Here is a 6000-nt window from a genome sequence, read left to right as displayed (position 1 = left end):
CGAGGCGTTCACTTTTCAGTTAAACCAACCAGAATTGACCATGAATTCCACAATCCAATCACAGCATGGCATCCCTGCTTTAATTCTGTTCTTCTCTCTGCTGCTGTCAGCTGTCATTTCAGGCAAAGCGTGCAACCCTCCTCCTCCCCTTCCTCCTCCAGTCATCGTCACCCACGGCACCCTGGGTCCTCCTCCGGCAGTCGGCTCCTTTGGTCCGGTCTTCGGGCTCCTTCACCACCACCACCAGTGTCTAAACTCCATTGGGGGGGATATGCCTTGGCTTCTCTACCCCTTTAAACTTATATTTATAAGAATGGAGTCTAATCTCTAAAGACTGTACATTTCATATTATGCATATGTACAAATAAACCTTTGCATATTTGCAATGAAGTCTCTCCTGATTGAAAACAGTTATGCTTGGCGCTGATGGCTCCGCTCTTGATAATGCTCCCTGGACCAGCCAAGCAGCATGCTAAGCTGAAAGAGGGAGCGCCATGCAGAACCCCCCCGGTTAAAAAAAGAGTGAGCCCAAAGAAAGACATTGAAAACCATTTGAAACTTTGAGTCATGTTAGGACTCTGAACTAGGTGGAGGTAAAGCGTTGCCAGCGGCAGCAGCAGTGAGTGAGGCAGCGTCAGCGTAGCGGGGATCAGTGAGGAGGGGGTCATATTTAAAAGGACCGTCGTGACGTGAGAGTGGCTGTGATTGGTGTGTGTCTGATAGGAATGATAATTCAATCAGCAGGCGTATGACTTCCATATCCTGCATGAACTAACGGCAAGCTTAATTATCCAGCCATGCAGATATGGTTGGTTTTATTCAGTGTTGTAATGTAACAAAGTACAAATACTTAGTACACGTATCTGTACTTTACTTTGTTATTTATATTTCTGGACATTCTGAATTGTTTGTTTTTTTATTTCTTTTTTTAATGTCAGACATTGATTTTGATGTTTAAGATGTGGAAACCCGGATATGTTGCTTTACTATAAAGAAGCCACAATAAAGTGCATAATCAAAGTTTTTTTTTTTTTTTTTTACTTCTGATAAAAAGTACATTTAATATCAGAAAATGACTTTTGATACTTGAGTACAGTAAATGTCAGATACTTTAAGACTTTTACTCAAGTCATATTCTAAAAGGAGACTTTAACTTCTACCAAAATCATTTTCTGGTAAGATACTTGTACTTTTACTCAAGTATTGCTTTCAAGTACTTTATACAAGACTGGTTTTATTAGCCCGGGTTTTGAGATAACAGTGGAGATAAATGGAATTCCATTTGCCATGCTCATTAAAGGCTTACAATATTTGACAGCAACATCTATTTGAAGACAAAATGTCCCCATTTCAATAAGACTACAGTCATGTGAACAAATTAAGACACCCATGCTAAAGTTGACTAAAATGAGGAATAAAAAAATCATCTTTTGGAAATTGATCTTAAAGCCTTAATTAAAAACATGAGGAACAATCCAATCTTTAAGGACACCAGTTTTCTTTGTGAATGAATAATGTATCGTAAATAAATAAATGTTCTTCCTTAAAATACAGGGGGCATAAGTCACTACACCCCATGTTAGATTCCCATAGAGGCAGGCAGACTTTTATTTTGAAAGGCCAGTTATTTCATGGATCCAGGATACTATGATCCTGATACAGTTCCCTTGGCCTTTGGAATTAAAATAGCCCCACATCATCACATACCCTTCACCATACCCCCCCCCCATCATCACATACCCTTCACCATACCCCCCACATCATCACATACCCTTCACCATACCCCCCATCATCACATACCCTTCACCATACCTAGAGATTGGCATGATTTTATTTCAGTTAACCTAATAGCTGGTTTGATTTGCATTGAGAGATGATTTTATGGAAAGTACCCCATGCCAATCTCTAGGTATGGTGAAGGGTATGTGATGATGGGGGGGGGGGGGTGTATGGTGAAGGGTATGTGATGATGTGGGGGGTATGGTGAAGGGTATGTGATGATGTGGGGGTATGGTGAAGGGTATGTGATGATGGGAGGGTATGGTGAAGGGGATGTGATGATGTGGGGGTATGGTGAAGGGTATGTGATGATGTGGGGGTATGGTGAAGGGTATGTGATGATGGGGGGGGGGTATGGTGAAGGGGATGTGATGATGGGGGGGTATGGTGAAGGGGATGTGATGATGGGGGGGGGGTATGGTGAAGGGGTATATGATGATGGGGGGTATGGTGAAGGGGATGTGATGATGGGGGGGGTATGGTGAAGGGTATGTGATGATGGGGGGGTATGGTGAAGGGTATGTGATGATGGGGGGGCCAAGGGAGCTTTATCAGGATCATAGTATCCTGGATCCATGAAATAACTGACCTTTCAAAATAAAAGTCTGCCTGCCTCTATGGGAATTTAACACAAGGGTGTACAGACTTATGCCCCCTGTATTTTAAGGAAGAACATTTATTTATTTACGATACATTATTCATTCACAAAGAAAATTGGTGTCCTTAAAGTTTGGATTTTTCCTCATTTTTTTAATTAAGGCATTAAGATCAATTTCCAAAAGATGATTTTTTTATTCCTCTTTATAGTCAACTTTAGCATGGGTGTCTTAATTTGTTCACATGACTGTATATCTTCAAGAAACATAGATCCAATAAAACCCCTGGCAAATTAAACTAGGGATGCACCGAATCCAGATTTTTGGGGTTCGGCCGAATACCAAATCCACTGGTTAAGATTCGGCCGAATCTGAAACCAAATACCGAATCCTCCTCCCATCCTCAGTGTGACTGTCCTTCCTTTGCCGTACCTGAAGTTGCTGCATTCTGGCTGCTGTCTGTAGATTCCTTCATGCTCAGCTCGTATTCTTCCAGATGTTTCATACCAGATGTTGTAACAGCGGTGATGTTGTGTATTGTTTAGGGTCCTCGCCACCACCAGACTAATCAGCATTGCAGATTGAACATGTATCTGGACTTGAATGGCCTTCTTTTGACTGAAAGTACTGCCAAACAACACTTTTTCTGCTACAGAGTTCCATTTTCACTTCCTCACAGCCTACTGCATTGAACGGTCTACCTATGTAAACACCTTCCTGTAATCAACGGCGCCGTCATCACGTCGACCAGCGTAGTGCAAGCGTAGGGTTCAGTTCGGAGGTAAAAAATTCTAAGGTTCGGCAGAAACCAAACCCCGTCAAAAAGCCCAATATTCAGCCGAATCTGAATCCTGGATTCGGTGCATCCCTGAATTAAACCAAAACTATTTCTAGATACCAGGTTTGTAATTTAGCCGATCTGACCCTTTAAAACAAACCATTCAGGAAAGAAACAGTAGAGCCCCGTTTACTTAAAACATTTATTTGATCCAATTCTTTGGAATGTAATAGTCAATGATCAGAGTCTGAGACAACAGACACGGGTGAGTCTGGGTGCTGACCAGAAAGTCAAAGTACAGACAATGCTTTTAGTCACTTAAGGCCTCACTGCTTTTCCATTCTTTTCTTTTTTTTTTTTTACTTCTTATGTCCTTTCTTAGTTTTTTTCTGGATCTGAGACAGCAAAAAATTACAGAAGCAGTATTGAAAGAAAAAAAAAAACATTTCTTCTTGTCATACACCGAAAAATAATAAAACAATGGCACGCACATCAGTGACGGTACAAAAACAAGGTGATATTATACCAAGCAAATAAAATTGTTACGTTTCAAAGAGACGCATATAAGCTTTTTCCAGAATGAAAAACATCTCTGTGAATTGTACTTTTCAGAATTCTAACATTGTTATCTGAAACCGTGTTAAAAAAGAAGCAACAATAACACTGTCCTCTCCTTCCTGCCTTCTCATGAATCAACATCATAAACACAGATTCTTTTTTTCTTCTTTTTGAATATATCAGTGCAACATTTGTTTTCATATCGAGTGCTGCGGCATCCTTTCTTGTTGGAAGGGGAAGGAGCTTTATTGAGACACATTCTGTTCAGACAGAAAGTATTATAGTTTTGATAGAATCTTGTCTGTGTCTTTCGCTGTAATCACACCGTATGTGGTTGATATTGTGAACCGCTGTGGTTCTAATAATGAACATCTCAAGAGCACCTTCATTTGATTGGAAATGTTTGTTAGTGCAACCACACAGTGATTTCATTTAAACAGATTGAAAAGCCCCATCTTGAAGGAAAGAATTGAGAAACGACGAACAGTCTCTCTGTATATTTCGAGCTCACACATAATGCTACATTAAAAACTGGGCAGCTTGAAGTTCCACAGTGCAGCGCAGCAGGAACCAAACTGAGATGAGCATTGCTCTCCCAGTGGCAACATGTCAAACTATCACACCTGCCCAAAGGCTTTTTAATCTATCAGCGTGAAGGAACATTCGGTAAGAATTGTCCTGTTTATCATCACAGAGTGAACATCCGTTGGCGGTTGATAAGGTTGGTACCAGTGACTGCCTTCCAAGACTCAATCCTCCCACCGATACAGCGCTATGAACAAGTGACCAGTATCACAACACATTTAGCTACAAAAGCTAAAACACAACAACGCAGTATTATTAGGGCAATATTTATAAGGCTCATTGTTTTTCAGTTTTTTTAAGACATTTTTTACTGAAAAATACCCAGATTGAAAAAAGGCAAAAAGAACCAATTACTATAAACTGATTTTCATCATATGTCTTACTCCTCACAGACTCAAAAGTTGTTGGAACTTGTGAGGAAATAATTAAAACCAACATGCTAAAGTGCCTTACTCCTGCAGTAGCCGGGCACTGATCACTGTACATTACACAGTTACATGAGGCCCCTTTGCAATATTGACAGCACAATGAAATAAAATGGGGATAAAATGCAAATTAAACTGCAGCAGAATCTCACAGAAAAAAACAGTGCTTTCACTGTAAATTGACTTTTTAAAATCTAATTTACGATTTTTTAAAATATTAAACAAGAAAATGAGCCCTATTGCTTTAGAGGCATTGCTGTTGGGTCTCCACTCTGAATAGCTAGTAAGCTCATCTTTGTTATGAAAATGTGACTTAACTGTGTGTGTGTGTGTGTGTTTGTGTGTGTGTGTGTTATTTCCAGGCCACTTTAGCTCAAGAGAAATGGTTGTGGGGCAAGAATTGGACGGCTTTATAGCCACCAGTTGGGTTTTTTTTAAACATTATTTCGATCCTTCTCTGATAGACGACACAAGATAAAAACACTGACAGAGAGCACAGCATTGTCATGGCAAACATTAGTTCTTAGTTTTTCAGTCAGGGTAGTAAGAATTAGCAGGGTCCGCTACATCCTGTCAGCCTCAATAAAAAGATGCAGGACACACTTCAGATCCAAGGCTCAACAGTCTCTCTGTGTGCCAGTGAGAGACGTTAGCTGCTAGCGATGAAAATATATTTCAATCCCATGAATGATCCATCCTTGACTAGCTGTCAGCGTCCCAGTGGTACTGAGGTTGTCCGTTTTACCCTGTACAAAAACATCGCTTCCCATGAGGCATTTCTGAGGCATCCCTCCATAATCTCAAAGCCATTTCCATGGTTGCAGAAACCTCCCTGTTCCCGGAGCACAAACGGAAACTAAACGACGACAACAAGAAAAAAATCACACAATGTCGAGCCAGATCACATTTGTTAAAGAAACACACACACAACAGGTTTGTGTCTCTGCCTGTTAAAACAAATATTTTTCTGTACATTTTAGAGATTAGGGCAAGTTCAATTCCAACACAGAAAGGATACTGCGGCACTAGTGTCTTTTTCTATAGAAAAAGGGCGCTCAAATATATTAAAAGCTATGTACAATATGTTGGATGTGTCATGTGCCATGAACATGAGGCATTCAGGGCTCCTACACATTTTCCATTCTGAAATTCCATTGTTTTTTTCCAAAGCTTTCCAAAACCATAACTGCCTAACTTGGATTTAAACCTTTGAATGTGTCTTTACGACAGTCATCGAGGCGAGAAGATCTTCAGATCCACACCGACACACGTGATATTT

Source organism: Sander vitreus, chromosome 12 (genome assembly GCF_031162955.1).
Source record: "Sander vitreus isolate 19-12246 chromosome 12, sanVit1, whole genome shotgun sequence".
NCBI classification, from domain to species: Eukaryota; Metazoa; Chordata; class Actinopteri; order Perciformes; family Percidae; genus Sander; species Sander vitreus.
This window is presented reverse-complemented; position numbering follows the sequence as displayed.